This window comes from Pseudopipra pipra, chromosome W (assembly GCF_036250125.1).
Source record: "Pseudopipra pipra isolate bDixPip1 chromosome W, bDixPip1.hap1, whole genome shotgun sequence".
NCBI lineage: Eukaryota > Metazoa > Chordata > Aves > Passeriformes > Pipridae > Pseudopipra > Pseudopipra pipra.
In genome coordinates, this window is record NC_087580.1 from 35,793,652 (window position 1) to 35,820,317 (window position 26,666).

A 26,666-nucleotide genomic window follows, 5' to 3' on the forward strand; every position below is an offset into this window, starting at 1 on the left:
AGCTCCCTGTGACATCACATCCTCCTCTGTGACGTTGCATGTCTCCTATGACATCACATCCTTCTCTGTGATATCACATCCTCCCCCGTTACATCACAGCTCCCATGTGACATCACATTCTCCCATGACTTCACATCCTCTTTGACATCACATCTCCGATGACATCACATCCTCCCTGTGACATCACAGCCCCCTTAGGACATCACATCTCTCCTGTGACATCATCCCTGTGACATCATCCCTTGTGGCTGCCTGGGGATCTTTCCAGTCGTAGATGTTATCACAAAAAAGAAACTCTGTCTTTTATACAGGCAGGAAAACTGGAATCCTGATACCTTCAAGTCTTCAGCAAAAACCGCGATTCAAACTACGAGCACTGCTCTTCTGTTGCCACTGAGCCAGTTGGAGGTGGCTGTGATTTAATAAAGCAGCAACAACGGGCCCAAACCCATGGTGTCCTTCAGATGTGCCGTGTCCTGAGCAGACTGCGTCCTGCTTGTCCTGCCCTGCTGCCCGCAGGACAACTTCCCCCTGGGCACACCCCCAACCCCAGCCTTGTTTGGGAAGCTGAGCTCTGGCTGAGGCTTTCCCCAGGAGAAGCCTCGTTTGTCTCTCCTCAGGGCAGTCCCCCCAGCACCCAGCCAGGACAGGGCACAGAATGAGTGGCCCCAGCTCTGCCTCCCCAGGGGTGTCCAGGCATCCCACGAGGCGTCTGCTGTTGCTTCATCACCACCTCCCCTCACCAGAATGGATTTGGAAGGCTTTCCAAGCACAGGGACCAGATGGAAACCTCTGGATCCCACAGAGAAAACATCCCCAGGCTCTTGTTAGAGCACAAACCTGCAAACAGGGATGACAGGTCAGAGAATCACAGAATCATCAAGGTTGGAAGAGACCTTCCAGATCTTCTAGTCCAACTGTCAACCCAGCACCACCAGAATCACCCCTAAACCCCATCCCAAAGTGTCACATCCAGATGCCACCTGAATGCTTCCAGAGACTCCACCACCTCCCTGGGCTACTTGTTCCAATGCCTGAACACTTTCTCAGCGGAAAAAGGGCTTTTGAATATCGAATATGAACCTTCCCTGATGCAATTTCAGGCCATTTCCTCTCTTCCTGTCACTAAAGGCTTTGCAGAAGAGACCGACTCCCACATCCACTAAAACCTCCTTTCAGGTCATTGTAGGGAGCAATGAGGTCCCCCCTGAGCCTCCCCTTCTCCACACTCAACAAGCCCAGTTCCCTCAGCCGTCCCTCAGCAGACATGTTTTCCAGAGCCTTCCCCAGCTCCGTTCCCTTCTCTGGACACGCTCCAGCCCCTCAAGGGCCTTTTGGCACTGAGGGCCCAGAACTGGACACAGCACTCCAGGTGGGGCCTCCCCAGTGCCCAGCACAGAGGGGCAATCAGTTCTCTGCTCCTGCTGGCCACACTCTTCTCCACAAAGGCCACGATGCCCTTGGCCTTTTTGCCCCCCTGGGCCCACTCATATCCAGTCCCTGTCAAGCAGCCCCCCCAAGTCCCTTCCTGCTGAGCAGCTCTCCAGCCCCTCTGCCCCCAGCCTGGAGCGTTCCAGGGGGTTGTTGGGACCCAAGGGCAGGCCCTGACTTGGCCTTATTGATCCAGCCTGTCCAGATCCCTCTGCAGAGCCTTCCTGCCCTCCAGCACATCCACACTCACACCCAGATCAGTCAGCCTCCCAAACAGGACAAAGTCTGACCACCAGCAGCCCAAGGTGTCAGTTCTGCTGCCCTCTCCTTCCTCCTCCCAGAATGGAAAACTCCATCATTTTGGGGTCTCTGTGCCCATCGGCTCTGACCACCACATCCTCCACCAGTCACAGAATCATGGAATGGTTTGGGTTGGAAGGGACCTTAAAGAGCATCTCAGTCCAACCCCCTGCCATGGGCAGGGACACCTTCCACTAGACTCAGAGCTCAGAGCCCCATCCAACCTGGCCGTGAACACTTCCAGGGATGGGGCAGCCAAAACTTCTCTGAGCAGCCTGTGCCAGGATCTCACTACCATCACAGTCCACAAATTCTTCCTAATATCCCATCTAATCCTTCCCTTTCTCAGTGTGAAGCCATTCCCCTTGTCCTGTCACTCCAGGCCGTTGTCCAAAGTCTCTCTCCATCTTTCTGGTTGGCTCCCTTCAGGCACTGCAAGGCCACAATTAGGTCACCCCAAAGCCTTCTCCAGCCTGAACAATCCCAATTCTCTCAGCCTTTCCTCACAGCAGAGCTGCTCCATCCCTCTGATCCTCTTGCTGCTCCCCTCTGGACTCGCTCCAGCAGGTCCATGTCCTTCCTGTGCTGGAGCCCAGAGCTGGAGGCAGCTCTGCAGGGATGACAACATTACAGCCCTGTGTGTTCCAGCAAGGACACTGTGGAACCTCCTGGAGTAAAGGGGCCATTGTGACACTGTAGGGCCTTCTGGAGCCAAAGGAACCCTGGGACACTGTGGAATCTCATGGAATCAAGGGAGCATTGTGACAATGTGAAAACTCATGGAATTAAGGGGCCATTGTGACACTGCAAGGCCTCATGGAGCCAAAGTAACCCTGGGAGACTGTGGAAACTCATGGAATCAAGGGGCCATTGTGACGCTCCAGGGCCTCATGAAATCAAAGGAATCCTTGGACACTGTGGAACCTCATGGAACCAAGGATTCATTGTGACATGAAAGGCCTCATGGAACCAAGAGACATGGTCCTGAGACATTTCAGGACCTCATAGAATCAGGGACCATTGTGACACTGAGGAACCTCAGGGACTCAAAAGCCACTGTGACACTGCAGGGCCTCATGGAACCAAAGGATCCCTGAGACTTTTCAGAACCTCATGGAATCAAGGGGCCACTGTGACACTGCAGAGCGACATGGAGAGAAAGGGACCCCAGGACACTGTGGACCTCAAGAAATCAAGGGCCCATATTGGCACTGTGGAACCTCATGGAATCAAGGGGCCACTGTGATATGTGGGACCTCCTAGAACCAAAGGAGTCCTGAGACATTTTGCAAACTCATGGAATCAAGGGTCCATTTTCACACCGCAGAGCCTTACGAAGCCAAATGGACCCTGTGACTCTGTGGAACCTCATGGAATCCAGTGGCCATTCCCACCCTCTAAAACCTCATGGATACTGTCAGGTTCCCATTATTAAAAGACGCCTCTGCCCAAATTCAGCTGCAAAGGAGACCATGTGCCAAAGTCAGCAGTCCAGCTTTGATTTAACAGTAAATAGGAGGGAGAGAGAGAGAAAGAAATAGAAAGAGAGAGAAGAAGGGGGTGGTGGGAAGCCAGTGAGAGAGAGACAGAGATGAAATAAATGTATCACACCATGTAGATCCCTGAGGCTCCCACCGGTCCTTCTTCACCCTGCTCTGCTCGGTGGAGGGTCCCCAAGTTGTGCTTCTGGGCTATCACTTTTATACAGCCCAAGCCCTGGGTATTCAGGGGGGTAGATGCTGTTCCCACAGCTTGGGCTGGCACGTCTACAAAGACTTGCTTCCTTTCCCACACCTTGCCACAGTGGGAGTTTTCCCGGTGTGCTTCCAGTCTGCAGGTGGGAATCTTTGTCTGGATGGGTTCCCCAGACCTGCCTTACCAGCCCGGGCTCCCTGTTGGGGCTGTCTGCTCTTTCCCACAGTCTGCACAGTGCAATTCTGTCCTGGGGGCTACTTCCAAAGCTTCACCTCCCTTTAGGCCTTGGAATTAAAGGCCTTCCTGTTTGCCACCAGTGCTTGTGTGTTGTGGTGCCTTATGGGATTTTCCTGCTTTGACAGTGTTTTGAGACAGTTCATTGTGCCCTTCAAGTCCTTCCATGTGCACACACACACACCACTCTCACCAGTGTCTGGCCCTCCAAAGAACACCAGACCTGAGGATTTGTAGCTCCCACTCCAGTGGTTGGCACTTGGACCTCCCTCCGTACCCAGAGCTCAGAGCTCCCTTGTCCCAGAAAGTTTAGAGATATTGTGCCTCATTCTGCCAAGACAACCCTTGGAAAAAAGTGTCCCTCTGTGTTTCCTGGGAGACGAGCACTCTATTGTCATCTTCCAAAACCTTGGAGAGGTCCCAGAGATCCATCAGAAAAGAATTTGGGGCCTCAAGCACATGACCTGTATACAGAGGCTGAGAACTCAGGGGTCAGTGGTGTGAAGATTGAGGACAGTAGAGGAGTAGCCTGAGAGGTCTGGAAAGGGGGTGTGAGAGCTGGTGGAGCTTTTCTTCCTGTCAGAAAACAGCCTAAGAAAGAACTAGTGCCACCAAGGGCAGCTGGGGTGGCCTAGACTGGTGACAAGAAGTGAGAAATTTCCCTCTGAGGTCAGTGTTGTGGTGCAATATGTCACAAAGAAGGAGTCTGGATGAGCCCAAGGCTTTGTGTGTGCAGGAAGAGCCAGGGAGGACGCAGAGATGTCAGTGCAGGAAGGTGCCAGCCAGGTGGGGCAGCCGGGGGGATGACGACAGCCTGCAGGGAAAGGGGCAGGGCATGGACACCGTAGGACAGCCTGGGCTGGAGAGGAGACAGGGATGGGGAGAAGCTGAAAGGCCCTGACACAGTCACCTTCTGCAGGCCTTTGGCCAGGGCTGCTGTCTATGCATCTGATGTCTTGAGGAGACAAGTGGCCCTTGCAGCCCTGGGGCCTCATGGCCTCCTTGTCCCTGCTCAGCAGCCTGGCAGGTGCCACCCCATGGTCCTGCCCTTGGCACTGCACATCCCACATCCCAGTGCCCCAGGAAGAGCCCTGAGGAATGAGGCAGGGACAGGATCTGCCTTCCCAGGAGCTGCGGGTCAGGGCTTGGTCCTTTGGATTAAGAAAACAAGTCAAGGTTTCTTCAGCATCAGAGCCACCTTTCCCTTGCTTGTCCATCCTTGTCATCACTGTCTGCACTTTTCTGCTCTAACTGGAACCTGGGGACATGTTCTCAGTTGTGTCCCTCAGTGAGACTCATTAGCACAACAAGAAACTTCAGTGTTTCAATCTCACTTTGACTTCTTGAGAAGTTGTTTGAACTTCCTCTCAGGGACTGAGTCTCATGTAAACAACATCAAAACCCCTGAGGGTCATGAAATGCCTGGGGCTGTTGCTGTGCTGCTGAGCTGGGCCCGGCTCCTGGCACACAGGAAGCTCCTGGCAACCCAGAAGAGCTTCAAAGAGACAGCTCTGCTGGTGAGCAGCTCCTCTGCACAGCCCAGCAGGGCTGAAGGCACTGCCTGCAGCACCCAGGGCACAGGAGAGAAGGCAGAGAGATGAGAGGCAGCCTGGGCTGGGAGGTGACTGAGCTCTCACTACACCAGAAACCTTCCCAGGATCTGAACGAACAATTCTCTGGCTGTAGGAAAGTTCAACTTGGAGGCATCTCCTAAAGCTGGCACATCCCACAGCTTCTAGGATCTTTCAGCAGGACTCTCCCAGTTGCTGCAGTGCAGGGGAAGTGGCCATATGGCAGAGCAGGGCAGGAGCTGCAGGCAGCAAGGGCAGAGAGGAGAAGGGAGCAGGAGGTTCAAGGGATCCTGGGGTGGGGGGACAGGGCAGAGCTGCTCAGGGCAGGAACCTTGCAAGCCCTTTGCCAGGGTCAGGCTGTGGCTGCAGAGCAGTGCAGGTGAGTTCCTGCAAGTGCCTCTCCCAGCTGCCAAATGGCAGCAGTGGCAGGAGCTGTCAGGATGGCTCTGCTGGATTTGCTGGGGTGCAGCAGGAGAAGCTGCTGCAGAGCAGGACTTGCTGCTGCCCCATCAGAGGCCCAGGGCCAGAAGGTTCCCTGTGCCAGGGCTGGCTGTGGGGTGGGAAGGTGGGGGTGCAGCCAGGGGTGCCCAGGGCTGTGGTGCAGAGCAGGGTCCTGCCCCCAGGGCTCTGTGTGCTGGGGCAGGGACTCTGCTGCCTGCCAGGGGCAGCTCTCAGCCCGGCCAAGGAGCTGCCACGGCCCTGCAGGGAGAAGGGGTGGGTGGAAGGAGTGACCCCTCAGGGCAGGGCAGGGCTGGGCAGGGCCCTTCAGCTGCAGGCTCAGGGCTCCTCACAGCTTCAGCTCCACCTCCTCCATTTCCAGGGGCCCTTCTCAGGAAGCACATCCCCCCAGAACACCTCCCCCTTCCCAGCCACCACAGGCTGTCTGGGATCTGCTCTGCAGCCCCTGCCCAGGCAGAGCTGCCCCTGGGCACTGGGCTGGGGATGGCTCTGGCAGCACTGGCAGGGAGCTGAGCTGGGCACAGGCAGGGGCTGCTGGCAGGAACAGCTCCTCACCCAGAGACAGGCAGGCAGGGAGAGGCAGCTGCTGCCACAAGGGCTGGGCAGGGGGATGTGGGCCCCTCCCTGCTGTCCCTGTGGCACAGACCCCTTCCCTGAGCAGCTCCTGCCTGGGCTCCTTTCCCAGCCTAAGCAGAGCCTGTGCCCTCAGGCCCACGGGGGCTGGGCTGTGCATTGCCCTGCAGCAGCCAGAGCCCAGGCAAGGACAGGGCCCTGATTTCCAGCTGTCTCTCTGTGTCCCTCCTCCCTTGGCAGCAGCACTGTGGCATTTCACTGCCATCCCCTGCTGCCTGGGCTCTCCTTGTTCTCACCAGTGGGTTTTCTGAGCCACTGTGGGGTTTGGGGGGGGCAGATTCCTGTCCAGACACAACCCCTTTGGGTGCTGCTGTGGGGATGTGTCTGTGGGAACCAAGTGCCCAAGTGCCCTCCAGGCACCTTCAGGGTATTCAGCTGTTTGCCTGGGTGTCCTGCAGGGCTGCAGGTGCCCTCCAGAAGGGCACAGCTCTGCCATAGGATCTCTGTGCTGCACAGGAGCCCCATGGAGAAAACTCCTCAGTTTTCTCCATGGAAATGCTCTGGCCAGATGCAAGGAGCATTTTGTGTCTCACTCTGGGAGGGGAGAGATGAAAAGGAGAGCAGTTTGTCAATCTGTTCTTTGGACATGGATTCCTGGGTATCTGTGCTGTTTTTTTGGAGGGGAACAGTTGAGTGTGATGCTCCTCCAGCTCCAAGCTGCCAGCACAGGGCAGCTGAGCACAGGACTGATGGGCAGAGCACCTCTTCTCTCTGCACTGAGGGACCGTCCCTGTGCCCCTCAGAACCCACAAGACTTGACCTGCAGTGCAGTAGAAATGTCAGGGATTTCAAACCCCCACAACCACTCCTAACTGTGGCAGGTGCAAGTGGGTGAACAAATACAAAGAATTCCCTCAGCTCAGTCCTTCATTTGGGCAAATTGCAAACAGCAAAGCTGAGAAGCTCTTGGATGTATCATGAGTACATTTAATTTGAGATCACCCTGCATTCCAAGTTCCCTCTCCCAGCAGAGCAAGAAGGAGTCCTTAAGAGCCCATCACAGAGTTACTGCTTCCAATGGTCCCCTCAAGCAGCAAAACCCAGAGCTCAGGGGAGGGAGCTACAGGGAGGTCTGAGTGAGGAGAGAGAGCCTGAGAGTGGGGTAGCTGTGAGAAGTGTAATGTTTGGCTGCAGAAGCCTGGTCTAACTCAGCAGTGACTTTTCCTCAACAGATTAAAATAGTCTGAGGAAGGAACAAATGTCCAACAGCAGCTCCATGCCCCAGTTTCTCCTCCTGGCATTCGCAGACAGGAGGGAGCTGCAGCTCCTGCACTTCTGGCTCTTCCTGGCCATCTCCCTGGCTGCCCTCCTGGCCAACGGCCTCATCCTCAGCGCCGTAGCCTGTGACCACCACCTGCGCACCCCCATGGGCTTCTTCCTGCTCAACCTCTCCCTCACAGACCTGGGCTGCATCTGCACCACTGGCCCCAAAGCCATGGACAACTCCCTCCGTAACACCACAACCATCTCCTACATGGGATGTGCTGCACAGGCCTTTTTCTTTCTGTTTTTCATCTCAGCAGAGTATTATCTCCTCACCACCATGTGCTACGACCGCTACGTTGCCATCTGCAAACCCCTGCACTACGGGACCCTCCTGGGCAGCAGAGCTTGTGCCCACATGGCAGCAGCTGCCTGGGCCACTGCGTTTCTCAGTGCTCTGCTGCACACAGCCAACACATTTTCCCTGCCCCTGTGCCAGGACAATGCCCTGGGCCAGTTCTTCTGTGAAATCCCACACATCCTCAAGCTCTCCTGCTCACACTCAGGCTACCGCAAGGAAAATGACCTTCTTCTGGCTACTGCCAGCTCATCACTTGCTTGTTTTGTTTTCATTGTTTTCTCCTATGTGCAGATCTTCAGGGCTGTGCTGAGGATCCCCTCTCAGCAGGGACGGCACAAAGCCTTTTCCACGTGCCTCCCTCACCTGACCGTGGTCTCCCTGTTCCTCAGCACTGCCACATTTGCCTACCTGAAGCCCCCCTCCATCTCCTCTCCATCCCTGGATCTGGCACTATCAGTTCTGTACTCGGTAGTGCCTCCAGCACTGAACCCCCTCATCTACAGCCTGAGGAACCAGGAGCTCAAGGATGCCCTGAGAAAAATGATGGCTGGATGCTTTTCAGGAGCAATAAAGTGCCTGTTTTCTGGTGTGTAGCATTCAGAATGGGACTCATTGGCCCAGCCTTTCTGCTCAGGTTTTTCATGGAGGACATCGGGTTCTTCTTGCAATAATTTCCTGTGCAATTAAATATTCTTAGGCACCTGCCTTCTAGTTTAGTGTCCACCTTTTGACCCAGAGACTGTATAAATGATGAATTGTGCTCACTGAGTATTTAAACAAAATAAAGGACCCTGCAGTGCCTTCTTTGTCCAAGACCCTTCTTCTTAGCTGTTACTAAAGGACACCACACTGCAGGACAGGGGGTATTTGCAAACAGGAAGGGGACAATAATCCCAGCCCAGCAGCACTGCCAGGGAGCAGCAGGGCTTGGTCTTTGCAGAGCTGCTCTCTTGCCACTTCCACACTGTCCTCCTGAGCCCCTTTCTCGCGGTAAGGCCTGAGTGCTCTCTGAGCACAGTCCTGGGGGCTGGAAGCCCTTGGAGCACAGGCAGGGACAGGCCCTGGGAACTTGTGAAGCAGAGCTGGGCTCCCTTACAGCACCTCCAGGATGCTGTGGGATCTTCTGAGGCCACTGCATGTACTGGGTCACTTGTTCTGTGACCTTGCTCCAGGGCTGGAACTCTCCTGCAGTGTCCCCATGACACTCCTGCTCTCTGCTTTCCAGGTTCCATTTTTAGATCCAGTCTTCCCCTCCTGTTCCCAGGGACATCCTGTGAGTGCTTCAGAGCTGCCATCCTGGGGCAGCTCCTGCCCAGCGTGGGCAGGCACAAGGTCTCTCCACCTGCTCCTCTCCCCTCCCCAGTGCCACTGTTTTCTGCAGCCTCCTCATCCTTGCCCAGCACAGCCCTCCTGGCAGAGTTGGACCCAGCCCTTGTTCTACCCCCTCCTCAGGCACCTGCCCAACCCCCTCAGCTCCAGCCTGATGGCCAGAAACCTTCAGGGCAGGGAGGCACTGGGCAAAATGCTGAGGGAACCTTTCAGCTGCACTCAAATCCAGTTGGAGGGGTTGGCCTCTAGGGAGAAATCCCTTCTCATTCTCCAGAACCACCAGGACAGCCTGTGTTGTGTTCTGGGCACTCCTCTGGAAGTGTGGGCTATGGAAAAGGTTTTGGTGTCAGGGATATTGAGAAGGCTGGGCAGTGTCACTGGGAGACCTCTCCCAAACCCTTGGAAAGGCCAGAGCCATCCCAGAGCTTCCTGGGACCTTGGCAAAGGCAGATATGGAACCAGTCTGCAAACAGGGCAGCAAGGAGGGTTGGGAGACTTCCAGACTGGTCAGGCTCAGCAGGGAAGGGGATAGGGCAAGTCCTCCTGCAGCCATTCTCAGGCATGGGAAGGACAAGGCAGGGATTGCAGAACCCCTGTGGAGGGAATAGAAGGGGATGTTGTGTACCCAGACTTTATCAAGGCCCTTGACATGGTCTCCTGTGGTCTCCTTATGGCCAGACTGGTGAGAGCTGGACTGAAGAAGTGGAAGATGTGGTGGGTGGGAAGTTGGCTGAATGAAGAGTGTCAAATAAAATCCATGGCACAAAGTTCTCTTGGCAGCAACTTCCTGATGAAATCCCTCAGTGATCAGCCCTTGAACACCAATGCAGAAGAGCTCTCGATATAATGAGACAAAATGCATTTTCTAGTCATTTGTGAATGATGCCAAATTTCAGGGAGCCCTTGAGCAACCTGCCCTGGTTTAAAGACACATATTGGCGCTGGAACTCCAATAAAAAGAACTCACTCCCCTTTTATTCCCTACCAATACAGGGAGACAAAATACAAGGAGTATAAGTGAAAAAATAAGAGTTTACTGATAAGAAATACAGCAGCAAAAACAGCAATACCAACAGAACAGTTCAAAGCAACAGCAGAGAGAGAAATTGCCTCCTCTCTCCCCCCCTGCCCCAACTCCCTTTTGTAAACAGATAAAAACAGGGATAAACACGTGTCTCCCTTCCCCATTTTCCCCCTGAATGAACAAAGAACAAAAATTAAACCACAGGAGAGAGGGGGCAAAGCAAAATGTGGGAAACTCTCTGGTCTGAGATCAGTTGTGCTGCCCAAGAACACGCTGACTCCAGAGGTGTCCAAGCGGGGCAGAGCCGGCGACTCCGGTCCCTGTAGAGGTGGGGGGGAGGCAGCGGCTCTGCTTGATTCCATGGAGTTCTGGGGAGGCACAGTGGCCCCTTGGGTCCAGGAGGTTCTGAGATATCTCAGGGTTCTTTTTGTTCCAAAGAGACCCCGCATGTCACAATGGTCCCTTCGTTCCATGAGATTCCACAGTGTCCCTGCATTCCTTTGGTTCCATGAGGCCCTGCAGTGTCACCGTGCCACTTGATTCCGTGATGTTACAAAGAATCAGAATGGCCCCTTGATTTAAGGCCAACTGCACATGGGGCTGCCTTGGGGGGAGTGTGGGCACCCAGACAAGGGAGTTGTCACCCCCCTGGACTCAGTCCTGGTGTCACCACATCTGGACTGGTCTGTCTGTCTCTCTGTGAGGGTCTAGAGGAGATCTGACAGGATGGAGCTTTTCTCCATATTGGAAATAGAATGAAGTCTCCACAAAGAGTAGCATTGAAAGTTCAGACTGAAGGTGAAGATAAAGAAATATGACTCAATAGGGACCCTTGTGCTGCAAGAGGTCACCCAGAGGGAGTCAGGATCAGCCCATGGCTTTGTGTTCCAGGGAACAGCCAGAGCTGGTGCAGAGACATCAGGGAGGGTCTAGAAATGCTGCTGGGAGGGGGTGGGAAAGCAGGAGGGGTGTGTGCAGCCTGCAAGGCCAGAGCAGCAGCAGGGCCAGGGCAGGACAGCCTGCAGGAGAGATGGCCAAGGGCTCTGGCAGGGCTGCAAGGCCCAAAGGCACCCAGGCCTTTGTCCCCTTGCCTCTGGCAGCTGCCTCTGCCACTCAGGCCACCACAAGCAACTTGCCTGGCAGGTTCTGCACTTGGTTTCTGCCTCGCCCCTCCCTCAGGAGCCTGGCAGGGGTTGCCCAGTTTTGGCCTTTGTTGTTGCTCCCCCTCCCATCCCAGTGCCCCCCAAACAGCCCTGAGCCAGCCGGGAGGGACAGGATCTGCTGGGCCAGGGCCTGGGGCTCAGGCCTTGGCCTTTGTGCTCCACAAAACCAAGGCAGGCTTTGCTCAGCATTGCAGGGGCCTGCCCAGAGCCTTTGTCTGCCTGCACTCCTGGCCTCCAAGGAGCTGCTCCAAGGAGTCCCTGGGGAGGCTTTGGCAGTGCCTGCCCTCAGTGGGGCCCAGCAATGCTTCAAGGCACTTGGACTTTGGCTTCTGACTTCTTCAGCAGCTGCTTCAATCTTCTCTCAGTACCTCAGGATCATGGGCTGGGCTGCAAACACACCGTGGGGCTCATTAAATTCCAGAAATCCCTCAGGATCTCTTTGTCTTCCTTTAATTGTCTTCAAGGCAATTTCAAAACAAGTCTTCAAAATTTGTACTTTTTTTTTTTTAATTCAAGGATGGATATTTTGTAGTTCAGAGGAGAGGTGATAGAGGTGTTCTCCAAGTGATCTTGATGCTGAGTGTCTCCTCAGGAGATCCACACTGACCATGTATGATCAACCTTGCTCCTCACCCCCCAACCTCACCAGTTCTGACATGGCCCATCTTGGACTGACAGCTGATGCAGCTCCAAACACATTGTGGGACCCATTAAAACACTGAAAAACAAATTATTTCTATTCCTTTGTCTTCAAGACTTCTAGAACTAATTGGAGTTGTTTTGTAGCTTAGTTAACGAAGATTTTAAAGTGGACATTACAAAAAAATAATTTTTTTGATGAAAGGGAATTATTTACACAGAGCCTTGGGATGCAAGAGGGTCAGGACGCAAAGGATTTGGATCCAAAGACAAGGGGGCAAAAGACATTACTAGCACTTAATCATTGATCAATTGAACAGTTTTCAAGTGATTCAATAGCATTTGCTACAATTTTAACAGTGACTGAATTATAGATTCACAAGAACAACATTCCCACCACAGTCAATTCACACCCACACCCAGGCAGAGATGTGTGGACACATCAATAGCTGGGTGTGGAAAGGTCCCTCTCCCAAATTCTCCTGTTGTCAGGGAAACACTCCCACAAATCCCTTTGTGTTTCCCACCAGACAAGGGGCACAGCTGGAGGAGTGTTTGTTGAGGGGGATCAGAATTGTCCTGGGCATCAGCGAGGGTCTTTGGAGTGTTGCAAACTGGAGGGTTCCTGAGCTGGGAGAGGCTGCCAGAGGTGTCCCACTGAGAGGGAGGTGCTGGGGAGCTGCCAGGGCCTCCCTCAGCCCCGCTGGTTGTGGACTCCCAAGGGGACTGGCTTTAGTTATCTGCTGAATTTCCACCTGATGTCAAGAATGACTGGAGTTTCCAAACTATTTGGGAATTGCATCCAGTTTCTTCCATTTTGCGCTACAGTTAAGGTAGGGAATGTTCCAAGGCTTTCATGGGATGACTGATTATCCTGTGTTCCCCAGCTGATCCACTCCGGATTGTTCCCACCTGTATCATCCAGGAGCAGCTGGTCCAGTCCAGGGACACGTTCCCACATCCCTGGTCCAGTCCAGGGGCTCTTCATTGCTCAGCTGGTTTGGTCAAGGCTTGTCAGGAGCTCCTGAGATCATCAACCAGGCCTGAGGACAATGGGGGGAGGATGCACCACCACAGAGGCTTCTAACAAAGATGGGGACAAACTTTTTGTAGGGACATCCCTGAGCACTCTCCAAGGTGTTTGCAGATGAAAACATTGTGCTCATAGTCTAAGATAGTCACAGTCATATGTTTTACCAAGATCAGTATTGGCAGAATATGGGGCAATGGATTTAAACTGGAATAGGGGAGCTTTCTATTGGATAATAGGAGGAAATATTTGCCAATGGGTCTGACAAGAACTGCAACAGGTTCCCAGAGAAGAGGATGTCCCATTCCATCCCTTGGATTTGTCCAAGGTCAGGAACTTTGAGCAGCCTAGATTAGTGAAGATGTCACTGTCTATGTGCAGGAGTTCAGACCACATGAGCTTTTATATCCCTTCCAAGCCAAACCATTCTGGGATTCTTTGAGTCTAATATCCCAAATTCCTTCTCCAAAGTATGTCCATGTTGAGGACATGAATTACCATGTTTTTGAAGAAGTCATTCTAAGCCCAAAAGGTAACAAATTAATTCAAACGAAGTTCCAAGGTGTCTGTAGGAAACTTTAAGCAAGTGGGTCATAGGTAGAACCTCTCAGGGTGACCCTTTAGCTGAGGATGGGGGATTTGGCCTTGGGCTCTGAGACTCAGGATGGGCAGACAGAAAGGGGATTTGGGGACTGGGCAAGACTTGTCCTGGGATGTCTAGGAAAGCACCAAAGCAAGGGGAGGATCACAATGGTCACTGGAGAAAGAAGCATGAGAAAACAGAGAGCAAAGAGGATGAAAAAGCCTGTCGTGTTAAACAGGAGGCTGATCAAGACACGACCCTGGCTGTGCCCTGCAAGTGATCCCCACAACCTGTCCCGTTTTCTTAAGAACTCCATGGCCGAGAAGTTTCTGTGGGGAGAGATCTCTCTGCTCCTGGCACAGATTGTGGCCCAAGTTCCAGCCCCTGCAGCGGGAGCCACAAATAGTCAGGTCTTGTGTTCTTTGGGGGGCCAGACTCTGCCCAGACTGGGGTGGGTGTGTGTGTTGGAAGCACAAAAGAGTGAAGCAAATGCCAAGCTAAACACCCAATGTAGCCTGACTTTGTCCCTAAGTGGGGAATGAGAATTGGACACAACATGTGCAGGGACAGATGGAGGGGTTTGTCCCCCTGGCCCTGCCCACAAGGGACACCTTTCAGGAAGGGTTGTGGCCTTGGCTGTGCTGAGGGTTGCCCCGGGCAATGCAGCTTGGGATTGCAGTGGCACTGTCAGGGCTCTGCAGAGCTCCTGGCAGTTCATGCATTTGTCCCCAGCAATGCCAGAGACCTGCAGGGGTTGCAGTCAATCACTTGTGCTCTTTGGGACCCCGACTGGCTCTGCTGAATGGGAGCAGGCCTGGAGTTCCCAGACTGTTCCTGCATCCAGTGTCGGGCCTGCAGTGATGTTTCTGCAGCATTGAATTGGGGCAGTGGCAGGATGGCCATGGATCCCTTCCTGCAGAAAGACAATGGGGCTCCATCCCAGGCAGGGATAGAATGGGCCCCAAAATGTTGGAAGGATAAGAAGCAGGGAGTTTTGGCACTGTGGAACCCCATGGAACCAAAAGAACCCTGGGACATGGCAGAACCTCATGGAATAAAGGGGACATTGTGACCCTGCAGCACCTCATGGAACCAAAGGGAATCTGGGACGTGGCAGGGCCTGATGGAAAAAAAGGGACCCTGGGACACTGCCAAAACTCAGGGAACCAAAGGAACTCTGGGACATGGTACAATCTCCTGGAATCCAGGGGCCATTGGAATACACTGGGGCCTCCTGGAACCAAAAGGAAAATGGGATATTGCGGAACCTCATGGAATCAAAAGGACCCCGGGACTTTGTGGAATGTCAGGGAATCAAGGGACCATTGTGATATCACAGAACCTTTTGGAACCAAAGGGAACCAATGGGACATTGCGGAATCTCATGGAATCAAGGGTCCATTGTGACCCTGTGGAACCTCACAGAATCCAGGGGCCATTCTGATTCTGCAAGGCCTTCTGGAGTCGAAGGGTCCATTGTGACACTGTGGAATCTCGTGGAATCAAGGGTCCATTGTGACACTGGGGAAAATGATGGAATCAGTGGGCCATTGCAACACTGTGGGGTTTTATGGAGCCAAAGAACACTGGGAAACAGTGCAACCTTCTGAAATCAAGGAGCCATTGTCCCACTGCGGAGCCTCAAGGAATAAGGGATCCAATCTTTGCCTCAGATTTTGTCAACACATTAAATTTAAGGAATTACAGAAGTGTGATTAAACCACTTTTGTCCCTTGGGTTTTAATGACTGGTCAAATGAGAATATTTCTATAAAATGAAACATTTATTCTTACAAATGATCAGACAAAAGATGTTAATCAGAATTATTTACTGCACAATACAAAGCATAAAACTACAAGTACTACAGTGTAAGATAGGATAGTGCATTATATTGAAACAATTATTGAAACATTTATATTAAAGCTAACCAAAAGAAATAATGATCACATAGAGATCTGATATAAGTCACCCAGACCAACGGTCGTGGGAAATTTCTTTGACTAAACCTTGAGGAGTGTCCTTGGAGGGCGTCCCCACCCAAGGCGGGAATCTCCCCACAATTACCCCAAGAAGGGCTGTGTTAGAAGAACCTGCCTGTAGGAAAGGGGACTGGACTTCTCTAGTAGGAAGGCATTGACTGCTCCTCCCAAATGGACAGGCCAGTTACCAGCTTCTCTGTCCCATCCAACTTCCAAAAGCAGGATGTGTGTTTGGAGTTGGGTGAACCAGGCTGGTTTGAGCATCAATCAACACCAAAACCATTCCCATGGTGCCACCAGTAACTCTCAGATCTCACAGACAGCTTGCATGAGAGCTGGCACTGTTGGCATTGTCTGATGGGATTTTAGGCCTTATCAGGGTAGGCCCTCCTGCCACCCGTGTAGAGAGGTTGGCTGTGAAAGTCCATCCTGGAGATGCACAGGTAGCCAAGAGTTGGGCTCCTGAGTGACATCCAACAATGGACAGGGGGATGGGACTGACCAAATGGAAGTGTCTCAGGTAGCTCTGATCACTCCTTGGGCCTGGCCATCCACACAGATGTTTCCCCAGTGAACAGATACTACAGAGGATGTTTGATAACGTTTCTGTCACCCCAGATTATTGGAATAAATGAAAATTTACTCTGCACAATGCAAAAATTCATTCACTTTCTCTTTTCCTCCCTTTGTGGGTCAAGGGAACTTGTGACTTCAGTGTGTGACTCACTGTGTGCAAAGGGAAATATGGACAGCATCTGGGGCAGGGAGTGTTGGGGGGATCTTGGGATCTGTGCTTGACACAGAAGGTGTTTGCCATTGGTCTAAGACTATCTACTGTGCAAAGTGGACTTCAGTGGAGGCAATGTGGACTTGATATACAGCAGGGGAAGGACTTTTGGTTTTTATTGAATCATTGCCTTCCTCTGGTTTTGTTTGCTGGGAATAAATGAACATCCCTCTGTGTCTTGGGCAGCTCTTTCTCCAAGCCAAGCAGGTGGGAGTTGATGCCAAGGAGCTGAAACCTGCAGGTCCAGCCTTGAGTGGAGGAAGCTCAGATTTGCCCAAGGCTGCTTTGAGTCCCAGGGGTTTGATGAGGGAATGGTGGGGTGGGGATAGGGATAAAGTCTGATGGATTGTCAGACACAAAGGGTCCTAATTTTCGTATCTATTCAGACTGAATTAGGAGGTGCCCAGGATCACTATCAAATGGAGATTGCGATATCAATGTAAAAAGAGGAAAAAATTAAACAGACCACAAAAAAAGACATCTTTTCTCATGGTTTTATTAATACAATATATTGACTTGGAATACACTTCTGAGATCTGTCTAATTAACCACGAAAGAATTGAAGATTTACAAGTAAATTATTCCCAGGGACTTGTCTTGTTAAGATGCCATCAGTGAGAGGAGAGTGTGGAGGAATGAGCAGACAAGGAGACCGTCCCTGGGGGCTGGGGAAGCAGGAACTCAGAGTCACTGGTTAGGGGTGGCAAATGGACTGTGGAATATGTTCGTTTTAATACTTGCCTGGAATAAAGACAAGTACAACAGACATTCAAACACTAAAAAAAAAAAAAAATATTGCAGTAAGAATAAAAAAAACTACTAGCAAAGAGAATCAAAAGCTAAAAAAGAATACAGAAAAACGTACTTTATCGGTTGGCATTCATACAATACTACAGACAGCTTTTATTACAGTATTAACTAGTAAAAATTAAATTAAAGGGATAAAAAAAAAGGATGTAAAACATTTGCTTTCTCGGTTGCTTCCTCTCAATAAACTGTGCTTACCCACACAGACAGGCCAGGGCTGCCAGGATCTGCAGCAGCTGGTCGGTGCCCGTGCTTAGCGGGCGTCCCGGCGGAACAACACAGTCTCCATGGCAGGATGAGGATCGCTCACCCCAGCAGTCCTGACACCCCATTTTATCAGCTCTACATTGTACCACGAAGGGCCAGTACACAGTATAAGGTGATGCCTGAGTGGCAGCCAAACCCCGCCTGATCATCACCTGATAGCAACAGTCTGTGCATGCCCTGCTGTAGGGCAAGGGGCCAGCGACCCCTGCCCACAGAATCTTCCTCTCACCATCATCTTTCTCACCCCTATGGACGACCTCTCCCATTGTGTTTCAAGTATATTTGTGTCCAAGTTGCAGTATGGGGCCAAGCCAAGGAGCAACTCAGTTCTGATAATGGGGAACATCAAGTTGACTTGCTAAAAAACACAATGGACCTTTCAGTTAAGTTGTGCAATAAAGTTACACTGTACAATACTCCGTGCTGAGCACAGGCTTGGGAACACAGAGGTGGTTTTGTTAGTGCTGAGCTTACCCAGAGCCAAGGCCTTTCCTGCCCCTGGCACGGACACACTGAGGAGGGGCTGGGGGTGTGTGGGAGGCTGGGAGGGGATGCAGCCAGGACAGGTTTGGAGTGATGGAGATTGTTTTCCCAAGCCACCATTCCATGGGATAGGGCCCTGCTCTCCTGGAGGTGCTGAACACACCTGCCCAACCGTGGTAAGCAGGGAATGAATTCCCTATTTTGTTTTGCTCCTGCGTGCAGCTTTTGTTTGTCCTTATTAAAGTGTCTTTATCTCAACCCACAAGTTTTCCAGCTTCCCCCCCCCCCCCCCCCCCGTTCTCTCCAGGGTCCTGCTGGTGGGGGAGTGAGGAGTGGCCAGGAGAGGCTTGGGGGCTGCATGGGATGAAACCACAACAGCCTTTGTTGGTGTCCAGGGTGGGGCTGGGAGTGTTGGAGATACTGACAGATGTGTCTGGGATGGGCTGCTGAAATTTGCAGCTGCTGGTGCTGTCTGGGGCTCCTGGCTGTGTGTCAGAGTCTGGGGCTCCTTGGTGGCTGGAACTCCGTGTGAACGTGAGCTGAAGGGCCTGTGACCTGTGGGGGAGTCCAGGGTGGAGCAGAGACCCACCTGCAGCCCGGGGAGGAGCCCACACTGGAGTGGATTTGCTGGCAGGACTTGTGACCCTGTGGGGGATCCACACTGGAGCAGCCTGTTCCTGAGGGACTGACCCCATGGAAGGGACCCACACTGGAACAGCCTGTTCCTGAGGGACTGACCCCATGGGAAGGACTCAGGTTCAAGAAGTCCATGGAGGACTGTCTCCCCTGGGAGGGAGCCAGGCTGGATGGAGGAGGGGAAGGACTGACTCCGTGGAAAGGGACCCCACACAGGAGCAGGGGAAGGACTCCTCTCCCTGAGGGTGAAGCAGCAGCACAAACATGGGATGAACTGACCATAACCCCCACTCCCATCTCCCTCGGCCACCGGGGTGGGGGGGGAAAGAGAGGAAATCAGGGATGAAGTGAAGCCCGATGATCTTTTAGGATTTGATTTCCTTCCCGTTCTCCTGCTCTGATTTGATTGGTCACAAATTCAGTCATTTCCCCAGGTCCTGTCTGTTGTGCCCGTGACAGCGGCGGGTGAGTGACCTCTCCCTGCCCTTATCCCAACCCCGCAGCCTTTCCTTCTGTGTTCTGTGCCCTGCCCGGGTGAGGAGGGCAGTGAGGGAGCGGCTTTGGTGGCCCCGGGCCCCCAGGCAGGGACAGCTCAGCCCAGGAATCCTTGCAAGAATTCCATCGGGCTCCCTCGGAAACGCCGGCGCATGGCAGGTCCGGCTGCGCGGGCAGGCGGCCCCAGAAATACCAGCTGGGCACAACAGGACAGGGCGAGGGGGCAGGGAGTGCTGGGGGGGAAATCTCCTTCCTCTGAGCTGGCAGGGAGAGGAGGAGGGAGAACGTGGTGCCGAGTAAAGGGGAGAGGAGGAGGGATGAGGCTGGAGCTGCGGAAGGCGCTGGGGGCGGCCGGGGGGCAGCCGGGACTTGGTTTTCCACATCTCTGTGGGGAAAGGAAGCCAGTCCCTGGTTTCTGGGGCTGTCCCCCCTCCCAGTTTGTTGGGTTTAACACCAAACTGCAGCAAAGCCCCGCCCCAGGGCACAGCCGGTCCCGGGACAGCCCCGGCGGGCGGGCGGAGGGCAGGGTCCAGAAAGGCGTTGCGCGCGCAGAGGGCCGTGGTGGCTGCCGGGAAGCAAAGATGGCGGAAGGTGCAGGTGAGCTGTCAGTGGTGGCGGGGCCTGCGAGAGAGGGGGGCTCTGGGGATCCCCTCGGGGGCTTCGGGGAGAGCGGCTGTGGGTGGAAAGGCTGGAGAGCTCGGCAGGGTTTAGCCGAGGGGTTCGGGGGTTCCCGAGGAGCAGAACGCGGGGCCTGGAAGCCGCGGGGGGGGGCTTTGCCAACGCCCTGGCTGCACTGCGCAGGCGCGCCGGCGGAGTACTCAAGAGGGAACTGCCACTCCCATGAGGCTCTGCGGGATCCGCCATTACTTTTCCCACCACAGCGCTCCTGCTGGCCCAGCGAACCGACCCCAGGGAATAGGGATCGTAATGCCCCCCCCGAACCCCAGAGACCCCCAACACTCAGCACACAGAGACCCCACAGGGAAGGGGGCCCGGGGGTCCTCTAGAGCCCAGCAATGGGGTTCAGGGGATCTCTCAGCCCTCAGGAGAGGGGTCCTGGGGGTGCCCCCCAAAGTGCAGGGGGGCTCTGTGGGAGATGTACCACATCCGGGTAAGGGGATCTCAGTGCCCCCAGTATAGCCCAGTGACCTCCCAGTGACCCTTAGTACGGCCCAGTAACCCCCTCAGTGACCAGCCAGTGTGTCCCAGTGACCTCCCACTGCCCCCCAGTATGGCCCAGTGATCCTGCAGTGAGCACCCAGTAACCCCCAGTATGGCCCAGTAATATCCCAGTGTCTCCCCATGTGTCCTGGTAATCCCCCAGTACCTCCCCAGTCCCTCCCAGTTCCCTCTCAGCATCCCTCAGTAACCCTCCAGTCACTCTCAGTGCCCCCTGGTTCCCCCCAGTGTGTCCCAGTATCCTCCAGTAATCATCCAGTGCCCCCCAAATCCCCTCAACTGTCCCCAATGTGTCCCCAGATGCCCTTGCCCTTTCTGTGAGCAGGGTGGGGGGGGGTTGTTTTTGTGGTCAGAGGGTCCAGGGTGGGCTCCTAGGGTGAGATGGAGGGTTGGGGTGTCTCAGTCTGAGGAGACTGGAATGTTTGCTAAAGAGGATGAGTTATGAGATAGACCAAACTCTTCTCTCTCAGCAATTGTAAATTCAAAATTAAGGGGCTTTAGTCGAGAAAGTGTGGAAAAAACCAGAAGAAATAACCCTTTATTAAAAGATATATGCATGTTGGCAAAAACAGTAACAGAACACAAAAAACTAGACAGTAATCTTAGAAGGAAAAAAAAAGGGTCTGAATGAATACATCTCTGTCCTTTAGCACAGTCCTAATCGTGGCCTGCAGGGGACGTTGTTGGGCTCTGGCGGTCACCACGCGGGGAGGGAGTCTGGGGGGTGGTCTCGGGTCGCAGGAGGAGCCGAAAAGAAGATGGGGGACCCTTCCTCCAATGGAAGGAAGGGGTAAGGAAAACAGTTCACCCCCCAAAAAGACCCACTGTGGTTCTCAGTTGATGGCACCCCAAAAAACACCTCCTTTTCTCCCATCGAGCACAGAGACTCTCCGATGAAAGCACAGCAGGTCCGGGCTGGAGACAAAAAACAGCTCGCAGGCAAGTTGAAGCCAGCAGTCAGGGCTGAACAGGACGGGAAGCCAGACAAACAGGCTTCTAGGCCTTCTCTCCAAATGCCTGCACACAGACCCCCATCTCCGTCCCAGAGGGTGAGCTCCGCAGTCTGAATCTCTCCCCTCTGAACAGAGCCAGCCACCCCCCAGCCTCTCTGATGGCCCATTAGCAAGGAATGTAGTTCGGCTGGCTACATCCTTTGTAAAGCTAATGAACCTCCCTCCCCTCCCCCCCCCCCTCAGCTCACTCCGTTTTTCTTGGAGTGGAGTAGGGGAAGAAAAAATTCTCCTGAATTTCAAACCTATAACACCCAGATCCTCCTTTTGGCCCTTCCTGTGCATGGGCATCCCATGTGCTTGTTGCCAGTCAGCTGGGACTTGTGCAGTTGTGCAGCACTGCTGGGGAATGAGTGAGAGTGGCTTGGCCAGCTCCTTCTCCAGCTCCCTCAGGACTCTTGGCTGCATCCCATGTGGGCCCAGGCACTTGGGGGGGTCTCACTGGCAGAGCAGGTCACTGACCATTTCCTCCTGCATTGTGGGAGCTTCACTCAGCTCCCCATCACCAGCTTCCAGCCAAAGCCTGCCTGCCAGGTGTCCAAGGGGTCAGTTCTGCTGCCCCCTCCTTCCTTTCCCCACAATGGAAAACTCCCTCATTTTGGGTCCCAAATGCCCCAGATGGCTCCAACCACCACCTCACCCACCAGTCCCACAATCATGGAATGCTTTGGGTTGGGAGGGGCCTTAAAGAGCATCTCAGCACCCTCAGAGTCAAGAATTCCTTCCTATCTCCTCCAACCCTTCCCTCTATCCGTGTGAAGCCACTGCCCCTTGTCCTGTCACTCCAGGCCCTTGTCCATACTCTCTCTCCATCTTTCTTGTTGGCTCCCTTCAGGCACTGCAAGGCCACAATTAGATCACCCCAAAGCCTTCTCTTCTCCAGCCTCAACAATCCCAGTTATCTCAGCCGTGAGATATTTCTGAACCTCCCAGAATCCAGGGGCCATTGGGACCCTGCAGAACCTCCTGGATTCCACTGGTCCTTGTGAAACTGCAGGCTCTCCTGGAACCCAAGGATTCCTGGAACACTGCAGAGCTCACGGAACCAAGGGGCCACTGTCCCACTGCAGCTCCTTCTGAAGCACAAGGGACCCTGGGACAGTGGGAAATCTCCGAGAATCCAAAGGGCATTTTGGGACTGCAGGGCCTCGTGGACCTAAAGGAACCTTTGGAGACTGTGGAAGCTCATGGAATCCAGGGGCCATTGTGACATGTGGGGCCTCCTGGAAGCAAAGGAACCCTGGGAATTTTTGTGGGAACAAGTTAAGGCAGCAGCAGCTGCATTCAGTTAATCAGGATGCAAAAGGAGTGTTTTAGCCTTGGCTGGTGTTTTCCATCCAGAGAGTGCTGTTTGCCAAAGTGGAAACCACTTGGAACGCTCTGCATGGCAGCCTGTGTTTTTGTCTGGTGGCTGAACACAGCCAGCACATGAGGGGAGGGGAATGTGTGGGATCAGGGCACTGCTTTGAGGCCATGCTGGGAATTCTGGTGGACTAAAAGACAAACACCAAGTGCTGCTCACAAGAGAAAGGAATAAAAGGGGACGCCGGAAAAGTGCTGGCGGACAAGTCCCGCAATGGAACTCTGTGTGTGCAGCCTCATTTTCTCCTTCAGTGCCCACAGGAAAGGGGGCAAACAGTGGGGGTTGGGAGCCCAAAACTGGTCGGTAAGAAACTGAGGATTAAGTGGACAGAAGGAAAGTGGGAGGAACAGGGAGAAGGGTAGAAAAGGGAGGGTGGTCTTACGAGTCTGATGGTCCCATGGGGGTCTTTGGGCACAGGAGGGTTGGCCAAGGAGGGTGGCCCCCCTGAGCTCCCAACTTCCTGTGGGGTGCTGGGGGCTGCTGGATCCAATCTCAGCCTTGGATTATGCCAACACTTTCAGTTTAGAGGAATTACAGAAGTGTGACTGAATCACTTTTGTCCCCCAGGTTTTAATGATGGCAAATCGGATCTATTGATAAAAAGGAATTTATTTAGAGTTACAAATGATCAGACAAAAGATCTTCATCAGAGTTATTAACTGCACAACAGAAACTCTTAAACTAACAGGAGTACAGAATAAGATAGGACAGTGCTCTACACCAAAGCAACTGTTGAAGCAATTCTACTCAAGCTGGCACAAAAGCAATAATTCTTAATGAGAGATGGATGGAACTCCTCTAGACCAACACTCGTGGGGAGATCTCTGCTCTCAACCTCCAGCAGTGACCCTGGGGGGTCCCCAGCCAAGGCAGGAATCTCCACACACACCCCCCAGGAAGGGTTCTGTTGGCAGAACCTGTCCCTGAGAAAGGGGACTGGCCCTTTCTGGTTGAAAGGGATGGACTGACAGTCACTGGACTCCAGGGGTTGCCTCACCATCAGGGGCTTCATTCAGGGTGGAAGCAGCGGCCAAAGCTCTTCCCGTAGTTGGAGCTTCCTTTACCGGTGGGTCCGTTGGTGTTGGGTCAAGTCAGACTTATTAGTGAAGCTCTTCCCACACTCTCCACACTTGTAGGGCCTCTCTCCAGTGTGGATGCGCCGGTGCTTGATGAGGTTGCAGTTCTGGTTGAAGCTCCTCCCGCAGTCGGTGCAGCGGAAGGGCCTCTCATCCGTGTGAGTCTGCTGGTGCTGGATGAGATGTGAGCTGCGTGTAAACCTCTTCCCACACTCCCCACACTTGTAGGGTCGTTCCCCAGTGTGGATGCGCTGGTGGGTGACAAGGGTGGAGTTCCGGTTGAAGCCCTGCCCACAGTAGGTGCAGTAGAAGGCCCACTCCCCTGTGTGTGTCGGCTTGTGCTTCAGGAGATCTGAGCTGGTCTGAAACCCCTTCCCACATTCCAAGCACTTGTAGGGCCGTTCCCCGCTGTGGATGAGATGGTGAGAGCGGAGGCTGGAGCTGGTCCTGAAGCTTTCCCCACACTCAACACACTTGTAGGGCCGTTCCCCAGTGTGGATGCGACGGTGCACGTGCAGGCCAGAGCTGTTCCTGAAGCTCTTCCCACATTCCCTACACATGTAGGGCCGTTCCCCAGTGTGGATGTGCTGGTGTCGGATCAGGTTGAAGCCGTCTCTGAAGCTCTTCCCACATTCCAAGCACCTGAAGGGCTTATCCCTGATGGGAGGCTGCTCAGGGACCACCAGCTCAGAGCTCCCCCTCAAGCTCCAGCTGCCTTCCTGGCACAGGCTGGGTCTTTCCTCCTCAGAGCTTCCTGGGATGGCTTTGGAGCCCCTCCTGCGGGGGGATCTCCGGCCCTTTTCCTCCCCGCTGCCTTCCTGCGCCGTGGAGCCCTTCAAAACGGCCTCTCCCACCAGGGTCTCACGGGGGGATTTGTCCTCCAGGCTCTCTGTCCTCAGCTTGGGGCCTGGGGCAGGAAGCAAGAAGGACAGGCAGGGGATTTGCCTCCGGCCCACAGGGAAGGCCAAGGACATCCCCCCAACTCCGGCCCCGGCAGGACGGCGGCGCCAGCGGGGTTGTCCTGCAGCCGGGGCCATGCTCGGCTGACAGAGCCAGCACAACACCCGCCCAAAGGGACACTGACTGCCTCCTCACCTGCCTGGGGGGCCCAAGGCATCTTCCTCTTCCTCGCAGCCTCCTCCTCCATCCGCCCAAGCTTTGGGAAGGACAAATCCTGATGGGGGGGAAAACAAGGGCTGAGTGCGTTGGCTTGGGGGTTCCTCCTGCCCAAGTCCATCTCTAAAACTCACTGGGCATCCTGTGTCCATAAAAACCTCCAAAACACCAAGATTCAGCCCAGAAAAACCCCAACCACTGACATTCAGGCAAAAAATTTTCAGAAATAGCAAGAAGACCCTTAGTCCCTCAAACTGCAAAAAGTTGAAATTCAGCTAAAAATACTCCAAAATATGAAGATTAGCCCAAAAAATTCTCCCAGAAGTTCCCCCTCTCTGGTCTCTCCCCTCTGGGGTTCAGAGGGTCTCCCCTGTCTGAGATGCTGGGGGTCCCACTTAGGGATGCTGGGAGTGTTTGGGGTCCCAAGGGTTCCTTCTCCTGTAACTCTCGCCTTACGGGTGCCGTGTTCCCAGACATTCCCCCTCTCCAGGTTCTCCACTTTGTTGTCCCAGGGATCCCAGAGGTCCCCACGGTCCAGGCTTCCCCTTCTCCTCTCCCCCGTCTCAGGTTCCTGGGTCGCTTCTCTCGCCCCTTTCCCATCGTGGCCGCTCCGCTCACCCGACAGCGGCAGGAAGGGCAGGGACAGGGGTGGAGCAGCAACACAAACAGCAGGAAAACAAGCACCTTCCCCCCCATCCTGTGGGTACCCAGGAAGGGGGAACTCGTCCCAAATATCCTGGGGAGAGTGTGGGGGGTCGGGACATACTTGGGCTGGCAGCACAGATTTCCCTGCAAAGTCTCCAGGGAGTCAAGCTCTGCAGAGGAGATTGTGCCCCATGGATGGGATTGCAGAGGCTCCCTCAGGTCCCCAGCATCAATCAGCAACCAGCAACAGACACAAAAGGCCCCCACGAAGATTTCTGGGGGAGTGTCCTGCAGGGAGGGGACAGTGTCACCCCACCAGGGCGGGGTTGGCAAGTGGGAGGCTGCTCCAGGGGGTCTGCAAGAGGCCTCGTGCTCTGCTCGGCCCCAGCACTGGCTGGTACCAACACCCCCGGCTGCCCCCGGCCCTGGGCAGCTCTGCTGCCACAGGCTGTGCCCTCACCGTGGCCCTGCAATGGCCCTGCCTGTCCCTCCCCCGTGGCCCTGCCCGTGGCCCTCTCCCTTGGCTCTCTCTCTGCCAGCTCAGTGTGGGGCACACGGGCTGGGGGTCCCTCCCAAGCCCCCCGGGCAGCCGGCGTTGGCTGGGGGGATGTGAGGGCTGGGCCTGCTCAGCACAGCCCCGGCCTCGGGCCCAGCGCCTCTTTCCTGACCCACACAAGAGCTTCCCGGCCCCCCCAGGGCTCCTCTGCTGCTGCCTCTGCTCCTGGCCCTGCCTTTGCTGCTCCCTTGGCTGGGGCAGTGGCTGCAGGGGGGGATGGCAGCAGCTTCAGCTCCACGGCACTTCCTGGGGGGAGCTCAGCCCGGGGGGGACGGGCAGGGACCTGATGGGGATGGACAGGGGCCCAGCAGGGACAGACAGGGCCTGCAGGGGAAGGCACAGGGACAACCTGACTCCCCACACTGCCAGGGCTGTCTCTGCTCCTCCTTGCAGGCTCCGTGGCCAGGCACAGTTTGTGTTCCTGGGTGCCCACCATCTCAGCACTTGGAGACGCTCAAATCAGCACCCGCAGCTCTGCAGCAAAGCCCCAGCTCACCTGGCACACAGGGGATGGACACAGCACCTGCTCGGGGATGGGCATTCACAGCTTTGTCTTCTTCCCCACCACAGGGCTCTCCTTCCTCAGCAGCACCTCTGCCTTGCACTTATTCT

At 54.3% G+C, this 26,666-nt stretch overlaps 1 pseudogene; it reads right to left on the bottom strand.

Moving 5' to 3' along the window:
• LOC135405245 (zinc finger protein 721-like) overlaps positions 1-26,666 on the bottom strand; it is a 250,874-nt pseudogene that overhangs the window by 154,683 nt on the left and 69,525 nt on the right.